Raw genomic sequence first — 15,752 nt, 5'->3', positions numbered from 1 at the left:
TGAGATTTAAGTTCAACAAAACTCACAGAAACAGTTGTATCATGCACCCATGAATAACCCTGGGCCTGCTGGATACTGTGGCTACCCACAATATATTTTTTTTAAAGTTGTGAAAAAGTTTTAAAATTGTAGTTGCAGCAACTGCAATGCCCCAAACAAACAACACCAACTTACTTGTAAAATCTCAAATCCAAAAGTGATCCAAAAACTCCAAAGTCCAAAAAGTCCTCAAATACAAATATCCAGCGGCAGCCACAAAAAGTAACCCTTCCAGCTCCAGATCCAAATGAAAAGTGACCAGGAGATGGACAAAGCACTGGGAGGAGCCTGCTGGACAGGTACAGGAAGTTGGAGACTCTGGGGCACTTCCTTCCTCCCAACCCACCCCAAAAATGGACTCCTTGCACCAAAAAGTGCAGCCAAATGTCAATCTGAGGAGTTATTCTGATCAAAATCATCATTTTCTGAAGGTTTATGCTGCCTGCGGTGAATTTCTTGTGCAGAATTGCAACTTTTGCAATTTCGGGAAAGCAAGCGGTTCAAATCTCCCGCCGGAAGTCAGCTGCTCGCCACATCTACGTGTTCGGCATTGTTTACTCCCACAATGCGTGATCGCGGGCCCTTATGACGTACTCGCGTTGTCAAACTCTCGTTGTGCAAGATGGCGGGCCGCGATGACATAATCGTGGTCGAAAAACTCTCACGCGATCACGCAGCAAGATCCAAAATGGCGCAGCACACGCAAACCGGGAGAAAAACAACTCGGCGAACACAGAATCACGGTAAGTCAACGCAGCGCACGCGATATTGTACTTTTCAAGCGCGACCAAGCAAAAAAATCCGCAGCTTGCGGATTTTTGGGCAAATTTGCGCGATTCGCGGATCGCGAAATTGCCAAAAAAACGCAAATTCCACGAACGAAACGGATTTTACGTCCACGCTTAGCTTCTACACCAACTACATTCCGCCTTTGCAAGACATGTGCGATTCACTGGCCACCTTCTTCCACCGCAAGATCATCGACATCCATGACAGCTTCAACGCCACGATCACCCCGACAACTACCGCCCCCATGACCACCACCTGCACCAACCGCCTGCTCTCCTGGACCAATGTCAATGACGAGGAAGCCAGCGAGACCATGAACACCATCCCTTCCGGATCACCACTAGACCCACGCCCTTACCACATCTTCAACAAAGCCAGTATAGCCATTGCACCCCATCTTCGGAAAACAATGAACACCTCCTTTGAGACAGCAACCTTCCCAGAAAACTGGAAGCATGCCGATATCAACGCCTTACTCAAGACACCTAAGGCGGACCTCAAGGACCTCAAGAACTTCCAACCCATCGCCCTGCTCCCATTCCAGGCAAAGGTCACCGAGAAAATTGTCAACAAACAACTGACCCGCTTCCTTGAGGATAACCACATCCTGAACCCATCCCAGTCTGGGTTCCGCAGCAACCACAGCACCAAGACTGCCCTCATCGCCGCCACGGACGACATCAGGACCCTGCTTGACAACGGAGAAACAGCAGCCCTCATCCTCCTGGACCTGTCAGCCGCCTTCGACACGGTCTGCCACCACACACTACGCACACGCCTACATGATGCCGGGATCCAAGAGACGGCACGGAACTGGATAACATCCTTCCTCTCCGGTAGATCTCAGAGCATTCGCCCCCCCTTCCGCTCCACAGCCACCAAAATCATCTGCGGCGTACCCCAGGGCTCTTCCCTCAGTCCGAATCTGTTCAACATGTACATGGCACCCCTCGCCCACGTCGCCCGAGAGCATGACCTCAACATCATCTCCTACGCCGATGACACCCAGCTGATCATATCCCTTACAAAAGACCCTCACACTGCCAGGACCAACCTCCACGAAGGAATGAAGGTCGTCGCCGAATGGATGAGGAACAGCAGACTGAAGCTGAACTCGGACAAGACGGAGGTCCTCATCCTCGGCTCCACCCCCTCAGCCTGGGAGGACTCCTGGTGGCCTGCAACCCTAGGAACAGCCCCGACACCCACCAACCACGTAACCTTTGGGTCATCCTTGACTTCACCTTCTCCATGACCAAACAGGTCAAGCCATCTCCTCATCCTGCTTCAACACCCTCGGAATGCTCCGCTGGATCTTCAAGTGGATCCCTACCGAGACAAGAAGGAACAGTCACCCAGGCCCTCGTCACCAGCAGGCTGGACTAAGGAAATGCCCTGCCCTCTACCCAGGAACGTCGGCCAAGCTACTGAGGCAGTTGCAACGCATCCAGCATGCTTCAACACATCTGATCCTCGACATCCCCTGCCTCAGCCACATCAAACCACAGCTGAGAGACCAGCACTGGCTCCCCATCAACAAGAAGATAACCTTCAAGCTCCTCATTCACGCACACAAAGCTCTCCACAAGACTGGCGGAGCATACCTCAACACTCGACTCAACTTCTACACCCCGACCCGCCAGCTCCGCTCGGCCAGCCTTGCCCTCGCCACAGTCCCCCGAATCCGAAGAGCGACCCCCGGCAGCAGATCCTTCTCCCACCTCACCGTCAAGACCTGGAACACCCTCCCCACCAACCTACGTCAGACCCAGGACCTACTAGACTTCAGGAGACTCCTCAAGACCTGGCTCTTCGATCACTAGCAGGACCCCCCACACCCCAGCGCATTGAGACCCTCACGGGTGTGTAGTGCGCTCTGCAAGTGTTATGATTGATTGATTGATTGAAGTGGTTCCCTCCAGATTCTTACAATTCCTGAACCTGTCTATAGAGTTCTGGAGTTAACCCATAGCTTGTCATCAGTGCTTCCTTCATGTGAGCATAAGACATCCTATAATCACTGGGCAAGTCAAACAAAGTATCCCTACCTTCAGTTAAAAAGCAGCCCCACAACCCCGCTCCCCAATCCTTCTCAGGGACCCGGTGGGCCAACATTGCTATCTCATAGGCCGCAAACCACTGCCCAAAGTCTTCATTTTTGTGGAAATCTTCGATGACATCCTTGGGAATATGTACCCTGCTTTCGAAAGGCACAGATGGTGTGCTACCACCAGAGGGATTAATTTCTAAGCCCTTGGCCTTGATCTCTAACTCCCTCAACATCCTCTCATGCTCCATTCTCATTTCCTCTCTTTCCAAAGACAACCTATTATTCTCTGTTTCTCTCTGACTCTCCATCTTAAGCTTAGCCAACTCCAGCTTCAGTGCCCTATTTCTCTCCCTGTCTTCCAACTCTCTGGGGGACAGGCCTTTGGAAGAGATACTGCTGCCAGGTGTAGAGAGTCCCCCTCCCCTAGCTGAAAGCACTGGCCTCTCAATGGGCCCATCTGCATCCACAACTGGCTCCACCACAAGATTAGGGGCATTTCTTGCTTCTACACAGGCCCTCAGCATCTTTTGGTAGTTTTCCTTTTTAGAAATGCCTGGTGTAGCAACTTTCAATTTCCGGCACAGATGTTTGTGATGTTTCACAGTGTAAGTATCCAACCTCTCTTCCTCAAATTCAAGATCCATAGATGCAGCAGATGCTGGTTTACTCACGGTAGTAAAAATTGGGAGTTTTCGGGAAAAAACGAACAGTCCAAGGAAAAAGAATATTAAAAAAAGGAGCTGATGCGTAGATTCTCGGCCTGCGGGCCAGGTGCGCACGATGGCGCCTTGATGCGATGTGACGATCCTGTGGTGATGCAAGAAGATGGCGCCCTTGATGCGGCGATGTGATGACAATGCGTAGACGCCCTGGCAGCCTTGCAAAGACTCTCTACTTTGGAGCCGCGACAGGCCCTGTGACACGCTTCTCTGGTGATGAGATGGTGACTGTCGGTGGCGTCACGCTTCTCCGGTGATGCGATAGCAGGCAGCTTCAATTAACTCATGCTTCCAGGAAGTTGTGGCGAAGGCGCGCTTCTCCGGCGATGCGACGATTTCAGCTGCGGATCGACACGCTTCCTCTCGGTGCATCGTGCTTCCAGTTCCCAGCGACACGCACATGTCTGGAGTTGAGAATTTCCAGCAAGAAAATTCAGAGGGGAGCTGGAGGTGAAGTCTTTTATCCCTGAGACTTCAGCAGGAGGCAAGCACAGTTAAAGCCCTTGGAGAATATTCTGAAGATGAAAGTCCCTAAAAAGATCCTTCCCCTTTCCTTGGCAATGAAGCAACCACTGCAGGCCAACCCAGCAAACAGCACACTGGCAGAGGGGCAGTAAAACTCCTGCAGCTTCCTTCGTTTTTCTCCTTGGCAAAATGTTTCTTGTTCCAGAAGTGATCTAATTTCTTGGGATCAGGGTCCCAATATTTATACACCAAAATCCTTTGTTCTCTGAAGGCAGAGAGCCCTCTGCCTAGTCCAAACCAGTTCCTGAGCACTTTGTTTACATGACTCTCTTCTTCCTTTCACTGTATAGGGCAGAGACATCAGCCACCCCACAGAAGGTGGAGCCAGCAAAGGGAAGGGAAGATACAGCTCTGGAGCACTCTGTTGACATGATTACTCCTCTCCTTTCACAGTGCAGGGCAGAGACATCAGACAAGCCACAGGAGGTGGAGCCAGCAATGTAGAGGGAAGGCCCAGCACCATTCAGGTCCCAGGTGCAACTCCTCCCTCCCATCTAGATGCAGATCTCTCTATTCACCACCGGGCTGCCCCAACCTGTCTCCTGGAATCCCCCAGCCCTGTAACTCACAAACTCAGACAAGGAATTCACAAGCTAGCAGAGGCAGGCCGGGACAGTTAGGCAAGAAAATACCTACTTTCTAAAAGTGGTATTTTCAAACACAGAATATTAAAACCAACTTGACTAAAATATGTATATTATCATTCTGAGTTAAGGCATACTACATTCTAATTTCTACCATGTTCCCTGAGTCAGTTAGTATTATAAGAATGTAATAATCTAACTGCCCATTCTGGCCTTTAGAGAACAGATAGTCTCCAATAGTGAAAAACGAAAATGGTTGTAATTCACTATTAGGTCATGCTAATCACATCAGAGTATGTCCTACCTTATACTTACAATGCACCCTGCCCTTGGGCCTACCATAGGGTTGTATAATATGAAGCAACAGGAAGGTTTAGGGACTGGCAAGTGGGTGCCCTTGGCCAAGTCGACATGGCAGTGCTATTCTGCACACAGGCCTTGCAATGGCAGGCCTGAGACACACTTTACAAGCTGCTTCTGTGGGTGGCACAACCAGTGCTGCAAGCCCACCAGCAGCATTTTATTTACAAGCCCTGGGCTCACAAAGTGCACTGTACTAGGGGCTGACAGATAAATCAAATAACCCAATTATGGAATAACCAATTAATACATTCATTTAACATAGGGAGCACTTGCACCGTGGCACTGATTAGCAGTGGCACAGTGCCCAAAACATAAAACCAGCAAACACATATCAAAACAGAGGAGGCAATACGTCACAATGGAAGGGAGACTCACGCCAATGATGCCAGGTCTAACAAACTGCAAGTAACAAAAGGGTCTCTCTGACAAAAGCAGGATTGCAGTGATCTGTATACATTGCATGCACTTTGTGATCTGCATGGTTCACCTGCTTTTCATCAAGCATTTTTACCTCCTTAGCTACTTTATAATGGGTCAAACCTTCCACTAGACAAAAATTAGATCTCTCTGCAGCTGGTCCATCAATCTTCAGAGTTATCCAGCCAAAGTGAAGTGGAGAAGCCAATATTGATACCAAGTTGTCCTGTACCACATTGTTCAGCCACTAGATGTACATACTTCTCCAAGTCCACCTTAACACTTCCCAAGCCCCTGACCAATACACTGCATGCATCAGTGAGGCCCTCTGTCACACCACGACCAAATATTTTTGACCCATGGGAAAATATTTGCAAGTACCCATGGTCTATTGAAAATGTAATTACATGCAAATGTTTGTGAATGGGACACATATCTGTTAAACCATTGACATGGCAAAAGGTAAAGAAAATGCAGGAGAGTGGCTGGATTATGAGGGGAGGTGCAGATAAGTTTAGCCTAATGGATGCTAATAATGAAGCACAGGGGCATATGCCTATTTGCCTAAACGGGGTTCAGTCACATTCATTGTTTGTAACTCTTAGAACCTTTGCTAACCATCTTGTCTCCAATTGCAGGTTTGCAGTCTGTAGGGTATTTGGATTTGAATGGTCAGGCGTGGTGAATACCCACAAAGACAAGGTAATTCTGTTTATGTTCCACCTTGGATTTGGGGGGTGCTGTGTAAATAGATTCACAATCTGCACCCCCTCTTCTGCAGGTTTGTGAGACCGTGCTACAAATACAGTTGTACAGGCAGATGTGAGCACAGGCAGAACAAACAGGTAATTGTTTGGTAGAGTTAAACTGTGGTGCATCTTGTACATTGTAGTATAAAAACATATGTTACCCATGTTTTCTTCTGTTGTAGGTTTCGCAGACAGTACCCCACACCTTTGAACGGGCATACGTGAGTACAAGAACAACAGATAATTGTTTGGTAGAGTTCACTTATGGTGCACATGGTATATTGCTGTATCACAAATTCATAACGTGCTGTAACAATCTTTACTTCTATTGCAGGCTCTATGGACAGTGCTACATTTAAGTTTGAATGGGCAGGGCAGTTGACAGAAAAATCCAGGTAATTATACTCTACTTTTTGCCGGTGATGCCTCCGAATTATCTGACAGATTGCAATCATGACATAGGCATCAACTTTAGCCATGTTCCTTTATTTTGCAGGCTTTGTGGCATAGCAGGCTAAACCCAGTTATCACAAATATGTTCAAGGGCAAAGCTGTTCCTTCTGCAGAGTGTGATGCTTCACCACTAAGGAAGAAATGTTGCCTTGTATTCAAGGAAGAGGGGATGAAAGAAATTGTGGAGGCTGAGACACAGAAATCACAAAGCAAGGTTCGCGTGCAACTTGGGGAACTATTTCAATACGGTCCAGATGTGGGCTTGATTTGCAAAGCATGTGCTGAAGCCAAGATTGTTGGAGAATTTTCTACAGGGAAGAAATGGAGTGAAGGCTGGAAACTGGATTACCTGAAATGCCATCTAATTAGCAAAGTTCATCAGTCTGCCATGGTGATAATGAGAAACAGAAGTGCTGCTAACAGGTTTGATTTTGGAGTGGGTGCAACGCTGACCAAAACTGCCACTGACAAAGCAAATAGAATGGAAGTAGTTGAACGACAAAGATCCCTGCCTCAAGAGATAAAGATTCTCATCAACAATGTGTTGCTGGCAGTCAAGATGAATACTTCGATGTTATTTGTACAAGACGTCCATGACCACCTAGCTTTGTATGTGAAGATACCAGACAGCTGGAGGAGCAAAACTATGCCTTTGAGTTCCTTGAGGCCATCAATAGTGTGATACACTGTGAAGCTATGGCAGAACTTCGTAACGCTTCGTATCACACATTGATAATTGATGAGAGCACAGATATTTCTGTTACAAAAATGCTCATCCTGTACTTCAAGTTCCGACCTGTAACCTCAACAGAGCACAACACACTGTTTGGTGGCCTAGTGAAGACGACTAGTTGTAATGCTGAGGCTATCACTACTGCTGTGAAAGAATTCTACACTGCCAATGAACTGGACCTCTTGAAAATGGTCATGTTCACATCCGATGGTGCGTCTGTGATGCTGGGTAAAAATAATGGTGTTGCTCCTCGCCTTAAACAATCCATTCCTTATCTAGTTGAGCAGCATTGTGTCGCTCATTGAGAAGATTTTGGAGTTGATGATGCCTGGAAGAGGGTTTCAATGATTAAAGAGATGGAGAGATTATTGAGGACTGTCTACACTGTGTTCTCTAGATCCCCTGCAAGGAAGTCCAAGCTGGATGAAATGGCATTGGTCACTGATGGTGAAGTGGTCTCTTTTCGACCATTTTGCAGTTGGTGCACTAATTCTGAATTATGAGGCTGTTCTTAAGTACTCTGAGCATGAGAAAGTTGAAGTGAATGATCCAGTTGCTAAATAATGTTGCAAAAAGCTATCTGACTCAAACTACCATATTTCCCTTGCAGTACTTAATGACATTCTGAGTGAATTTGCATCTTTGTGCAAACTGTTCCAAAAAAGTTCTTTGACTACTGTTGAAGCTGTACAGTATGCAGGAGCAAAGATTGGCCAAATTAAGGAAAAGCATATGGGGGACACTGTCTTTTGGAGCAGCAATGTAAGAGATATGATGGTGATGTACAAGATAAGGCAAGATTTTGACAGTGGGCCTATTTTGTCTTTTGTTTCCCTTCTTTGTGAGCACATACAAAAAAGGTTCAGTGAAGATGAACTGAAAGAATGGGCAAGTTTTGAAATCCAGGCAATAGCAACGCAATCACATTTTGATTTTGGGACTAAGAATATACAGACTTGTTGAAAAGTATAAAAATGTTTTGGTCCTGGGTAAATGTAAAAAAAAATGTAAATTGATACTTGTATAGCGCACTACTCACCCGCAAGGGTCTCAAAGCGCTTGTACGAATACCGCTGTGGAACCCACCCTGGCTTTCCCTGTGAGGTGTCCACTCCTGGGCACCCCCAAGGTGGAGGTCAGGCATCCTTAGCGTTGTGGGGGCCGTTGTGTAGATTAAGCAAGCTATTGCCCAGAGTTGCAGAGTGGGACTCCATGATTGGAATAGGCACCGAGGCGAGAATTGTCAGGTCGTGGAATTTTGAGCCCTCGTCCCGGGCTAGACTTCTGCATCAGGGTCTGCCGCTCTAACCATTGAGCCACACTTCTCTGCTGGGTGATTGTGAAACACCAGAAGATGTTTGACAATACAGAGATTATAAATATGTGGTGGCAGAACATGTAAAGGGTGCGTTGCTTACCACCTTTCAAAACATGATGAATTTCACTGTACGCAATGCTGCTCAGTATAGTGTGATGTCTCAGCTTGTTCATGTCTGCACAACATTTACAGTATTTAGTGCAGATTGTGAATGACGATTCTGCCTCATGAATACTATCAAGAGTAAATTGAGGAATAGAATAGAGCAGAAGCATTCGGATATGCTGATGAGGACAAAGGCCTACCTCCTGAATGGGAAAGTTGACCTTGATAGAGTTTATCAGCACTGGAAAAATAGCAAGGATTGCCGTGAGAAGCAACCCTGTCACCCATCTAGTGATGCCATTTGACATGTCTGAACGGCCCTCTCCCACAGTCCATGTTTGCCTGGATGTCAAAGTTTTACAAACTATCTCTGGCAGGACAGCCCAACATTACTCAGTAGCTTTCACATCAAATTATAAATATGTTATGTCATTTTGTAACTTATTGTGTATATGTGATATTGTATAGGCTCTCAACATTTCCCCACCCAATGAACAGTGCTTCAGTTAAGAATATTTAGTCAAATCTAATGATGGTACCACAGTTGGTGTCTTGTGCTTTACTAAACCTGAAGTGTACTTGCCTGTGTAACCAATTCATGTCATGGCATGTTTATCCAATTTGCAAACCGGCCTTAAGACCCTTAACGTGGCACTGTATGTGTGAAAATGGACCATCTTTTCACTTTTTTAGGTAAACGTTTGGAGTGACATTTGGCACTGCATATGCGTGTGGTCTGGTTCCTGGCGCACATAGCCATGGTTGCAGTGCACAGAGACCCTCCACTGCCGCACACAGAGGGAAAAAATTTGAGGGAACATTGCTCCCAGCCCAGGAGTCCCATTCAGCCTAACGCTGACTCACCCTGCCCCTCCTGGAGCCACACACGCCTCCCAGCCCCTGTCACTCACAAGCCAGACATGCAGTTCACATCAGGCAGACAGACACATAGCACACAGAAATGCCAACTTCTAAAAGTGGCATTTCTCCCATAGCCATAATAAATCTGCGCACACCATTGAGCAGCAATTATTCTCACAATTTCATTCATATCAGACTTGACCAAGCTGCTCCTCCCATTCTAGGAATTACCACTGACACACACTGATCAGGGAATCCCCAATGCATTCCTAAGGGAGGGCAGGCCAATCTCGCTATTGTACACAGAGAGCGCACGCACTTTACACTGGACCACAGTGCCAAAGTGCCCAGGGGCCTAAAACCACCAACACCAGGTCACAGAAAAAGGCAAAAAGTTTAGGGGTCAGCCTGCCAAAAAAAAGGCCAAGTCCAACAGTCCTTTTGAGCCAAATTATAAATCCACGAGTTCCATGCAATGGTGAGTATGACGAATCCAAGGAAAAGGCATCAATGTCAGCAAAATAGCCAGAGGCAGTCTTTGAAAACATTGAAGCCAGAGGCAGTCTTTGCAAAAACAGGGAACTTGCATGGCGGTATGGAACTGATAGTTAACTTTAATGGTGGATCATAATGAACAACTTTGTTGTTTGCATGTGGTGTTGAAAACTGTGAATTTGCATACGGTGTTTGTGTGGTGTTGTTAGATGAAACTGGAAGTAGCAATACTTAAGTGTCAGCTATTCCCCACTGGGGAATAGAAAGCCATGTGTTGATTAACACTTGTAAAGGTATTTTCTGTATGGTAGTGAGAAAAAGCCGGCAACTACCAAGAATCCTCATGGCCTACTGTTCAGGACTGCCCAAATTCTGTGGTATGATCAGGTTTACTTTTTCAACCAGGAAGAGGTGGTAAAAGTGAAGTGCTTGTACCTTAAACTGCCTAGATCAATACTGGTGCTCTTTGTCTGCAATCTTCTCTTGGACCAGATCCCCAATCTTTGGAATCCAACCAGGAGTTGCTGGTTTCATCTGCACTACTCCAATGGCAGAACCTTAGTTCAAGCTCATTGGATTCCTCATCCCCAAAGTGTTCCAGATCCTGTAAGACAGTAAAACATGTAATAATATCAAAAATTCTTTGCTGCCATTGTGCAAGGCTTGTCAAGGTTCAGAACCTACATCTGAACCTCAAATAGGATTACATAGGGACTCCAACCATCCAAAGATCTTCTTGGCACATTGTTTAAAGCTCTTTATACCCCATAAAGGTGGTGTATCCAACTACGACCTGAACCAAGTATACTAGCTGTGAAAGACTGCTTTAAGCCACAGGTTTTCCTCTCCACTTTTGAATTTCCCTCAGGATGGTAAGGGGAGGAACAGTGGACAGCAACACCCAATGTACCCATGGTGTCTCTGTAAGCCATAGAGGCAAACTCTGGGCCCTGGTCCGAACGGAATGAAACTACCAAATATATCCAATTAAAGACTTGTACATCGTTTATAACATTTTTAGCATAAGCCGATCATGGTGGCCATACCCATAGGAATTGAGAATATGAATACACTGCTAGCACAATGTACTTAAAGGAGCTGTCACTGTTTAACGGTTTGCAGTGGTCTAGATGGCCATACAGATCAGTGGCTTGCTTGACATCAAAAGTGGTGTTTGCGGTGGGCATTTCTGTAGTAGAAACTGTTATTTTTTGACAAATGTCACATCTAAGGACTAAGGGCGAGATTTAGATTGTGGCAGATCTGATCCTGCCATCACTTTTTAATGGTTCCTCCACCCACCTACTTGGCAGTCCGCTCACTCTATTTAGATGTTAGCAGGTGCATGAAAGAAAGACCACCTGAGTGCCACCAACTTGGTCAGGAATTTTCACCTGTGTCGACGGTGAAATAGGCAAAAGTGGCTGTTTGCGAGAGTTCAGCCAAGATTTCCTTTTTGCCAATCACTATGTTTCTCACTCTGTTTTCATCTTAAACCCCATTGTCCAGGACCTCCCTTTGCTGCTGCTACATGACCACAAAGCCAATCAACTCCGTTGTCGCCGGGATCTAAGGTAAGCTTCTTTTACACTTGTCTTACTTTGAATAGTGTGTTGACAATTTCTTTAGTCTCGTGTTTTTTTACATTGCTCCTAAATGCATTTTTGTTAGGTATAATGGATAAGCATACACTTTTAAACTTATCAAGGTAAAATGAAAACACCTGTATTGACACTTAAAAATAATTATATTATTGTGGTGCCTGTGGGTGTGCATTCAATAGTGTGTGTGTGTTGTTTGAATGCTAGGCAATATGTAAGAAATCGGGCATAGGCCATTACTTACCTAAATTTTAGAAGCAAACACAACATATCTGTGAATTGACATATAAATCAGTAGTACTTACAATCTCCACTACACCTGGGACTCACTCTGTCCGCAAACTGGCACCAGGCCGACACTAGCACAACGGGGACTTTTAAATAGTCTCCACGCAAACCCTCTGACCTGACAGCAACAGAGTACTGTTAGCCAGCAGTGGACTCCACCGCCTCAACGACAGTGCACCACTTTAATAACGTGAAACAGTCTGTCAATCCAGACGTCTGTTCGGCTATCACACATCCATATATGGTGGGTGGGATACCGTCAGGTTGGAAGAGTACTTGAAAACTCTGCCATGGAGGAACAACAGGAGTCCCGCCAAGATCTAAATCAGGCCCATATTCTTTTTCTGGTCACCAGTAACATTACTGTAGTAGTGAAACTGTAGGTACCACACCAGTTTGAGCAGAACCTAACACCTCATGTGCTGCCATGATTAATTCTGGTCTGCGATCTGAATTTGGAATTATTCTATTTCCCACTCCGGAAATATGAGCAAATGGAAAGTTTTGCACACTCAATAGGTAGGAGTATTTTCCTAGATATGACATTGGTAATGAAGAGCCACAGTGTGAAGCCGTGATAGCCACCATGATGTGTTCAACTACCCGCATATGGGAATGAGTTATTTTAGCTATGACAGCAGTTTGCACTGCTACCTTTGCTGCTTCATCAGCCAGTGAAGTCCCTGCAACTTGTATTTCTACCTGTTGGTGGCTCAGTGTGGGTAACATGAGCCTGTGGCAAACTTGCCTTACGATTTGCCTCTTTGCTCAAAGCAACTTGCGCTTGATAGTATTTCCTTTAGAGTCTCTGGGGCTCATTTACAAGACCCTTGCACAGCCATGCATCACTTTTAATATGGGAAAAAGTGATGTACGAGCAGCACAAGGGGCTGGCAAATAAGTCCCTCTAGAACCATTATGGTTCCAATATCGTAAATACTCATTGTAAGACTGGACATAATAATAAGAATCATGCATTATAAGAGTGGGGAATTCTGGATCTGAATTCTTTAATGGCAGAATTAGAACTTTGACTTCAGCCAGATGTACAGTGCAGATTCCAGCCTTCATTTTACCCATTACCACTGCGCACGCACCAGAGTATTGAAGTTTGCTCCACCTGCAGGCTGGACAGAACCATCAGTGTAAACTATGAAGTTGTACTGATATAGAGGCATTGGTTATTCTTGCTCATATTGTAGGTATGCTTGTGCGTGTAATGTAGAGATAAAGACATGGTCTACATTGGTAAACAACCCTGACCACAAAACCGTCAACCTGCATGTTCTTACAACGCGGTCGTTGCAACGACTGCATTGTAACAATGCATACCATTACCACGCAAGTCATAACAAAACGACTTGCGGAGGGGGGAAGAAGGTGATTGATTGAAAATACAACACCTTCCCTTTTGTCCGCACAGACTGGAGTTGGAATAGTAAATGATATTATTCTATCATCCAGTGCCCCCCTCCACAGGTCATTGTTACGACTTGCAGTGTAATGGTATGCATTGTTACAATTGGTCGTTGTAACGACTGCGTTGTAACAATATGCGGGTAGATGGACTGCGGAAACAAGAGGCCCATTCCCCTACGTCGGTCACTGTTAATGAAGTGGCCTACTGTATCCATCGAGGATATAAGGCTATCACATTTGGGACGATGGCCTTTGTGATGGCATCTAAGGCTCAGCTGATAGTCACAACAATTATGTGTTTCCTCTGAGCTAATTATCCTTCATTCACAACAGCTGTCTGTACTGCCATCAGTATGTTTTCTGTAGTTGCAAAACGCCTCTCCACATTGAAATATAATTGTAATTTATATGCAATTGGTACAGGGTTCCCCTCATTGAAAGTGACATATGTGTAGCCTGTGGGCCCTGAGAATACGTGGATCACCAAGTTTATGGTGTTAACTCTGGTGTGTAAATGTTTTGATGCTGTTGCAGGGATTCTGCAAAACACAGAACTATGTGCAGGATTAAAGGACCTTGGTGTATAGGGGCTAAACCTTCCCACCACCTTAGTGCCCACGAGCCCGTGACCGACTTGGTATAGTGTCTCACTGGCTCTCCTACACACTCACAGAGAAGCACATGATTAGACACCTCAGAACACAACACTCCCAACTCAGGAATCACAGTAATGAGGCAAACCCTTTCCCTCGCACTCTTGCTTTTATCCACAATAAAGTCTGACAGAACACACAAAATAGTTTAGAATATTTATTTGAACTATCGTGCTCTATAATGCAGTATACGTGCTACAACAAGAAGAGAAATGCATAATACAAATATTTTCAGCAAAGCAACAAGGCCATAAGGTATGGGGTCAGCAGACCCCTTACCTTAGTGCCTAGATGTTATATCTACATCAGAGGAGCCACATTGCTCTTCTCCCTGGAAAGGTCCCTCTTCAAGTATCTGTTTTTCATGCATGCATCACCATATTATCAAAATGGTAGCCTCCCACCAGTTGCATTGGTATGTTTTGTCTAAGTGCTAGGGCGTGACCAGAACAGAACCACTATGGACATTGTTGATCTACCTTGCTCACAACAGCGAACAGCTCCCATGTGAAAGGCTTGGACAGGCACTTTGCAAATTGGAATCAGCTAGTAACGTGCGCAAAGCTGAATAATGGCTGAAAGGCTCATGCTAACTTAAAGATGTTGACAATGTCCCCACTTGCCACATGACATTGCTAATATGTCAGTCTGTACTGCACACATAATCTGTGTATTTTCTGGTGTCTAATGTGTGCTTGAGAAGAGTGGACGGATTCATTCATAAAACAGTTTTACCTGTTGTGCATTATCTGGTATGCCTGTTCTTTCAAAATGTAGGAAGTCTAACAGTGATTGTAACTTTTTTATTGCATTTGGTTGTTTCAAGAAAGCACATTTCTCTTGGAAATGTGGTGCTAAACACTTTCTTGTTTTGCATCCCAAGAACAGGACACTGCAAAAAGCTATTTTTAATTTCTGGGAATTAGATTTGTAACCTATTTGAGCAAATCACACAAAAATGTGGTCTACTCTGGTCAGGTGTGTTTCTAAGTTATCATCCATATGGTATATCTTATCGCCATAGGACAATTCTACCTAGTCGCAATTCTGTTAATATTTTCCGTTACATGGACAGAGAACACACCTGTGCTGTTCTTATATCCTTGTGGTAATCGACAAAATTATCAATTTTATGACCCGAGGATGGTAAATGATGTCAAATACTAGTTTTCAGGCACTAGGTATTGGCACGAAAAGCCATTTGAAATGTAATGTGTTTTCATATTTTTTGTGCTCACTGTTGTTCATTAGTGCGCACTATGTGCATTTTACACTGAATACATGCAAGAATCACTGTTCAGGTGTCTGTAGTCTAAGACTAAGCGGTATCAACAGTCGTATTTAGCTACCTGAATCAAAGGATTATTCATCAGTGAAAAACAAGATTCAATAATGCCCTGATAGTCAAGTTGTGTTAGAATTTCTCTAACTGGACATTTAGCTTCATGTTTTATGGATTATTGTGTTGTACTTGTGAGCAGGACCTTATGGGAAACATATAGTAGAATGAATCTTCGTCCCAGCCTACATGATTGCGATATAGCACCGGGGTTTGTACAAGGGCCCACTCCTTGTCATTCACATTTTTAAC

General features: G+C 45.1%; 1 long non-coding RNA gene across 1 annotated transcript in view; it reads left to right on the top strand.

Moving 5' to 3' along the window:
- LOC144767477 (uncharacterized) overlaps window positions 1-15,752 on the top strand; it is a 329,141-nt gene that overhangs the window by 81,613 nt on the left and 231,776 nt on the right. Inside the window, exon 3 of the long non-coding RNA XR_013598225.1 lies at window positions 11,710-11,774. This is a non-coding gene — a long non-coding RNA (uncharacterized LOC144767477). The remainder of the gene's footprint in view (window positions 1-11,709; window positions 11,775-15,752) is intronic.

This window comes from Lissotriton helveticus, chromosome 7 (genome assembly GCF_964261635.1).
Source record: "Lissotriton helveticus chromosome 7, aLisHel1.1, whole genome shotgun sequence".
Lineage (NCBI taxonomy): Eukaryota > Metazoa > Chordata > Amphibia > Caudata > Salamandridae > Lissotriton > Lissotriton helveticus.
This window is presented reverse-complemented; position numbering and strand designations above follow the sequence as displayed.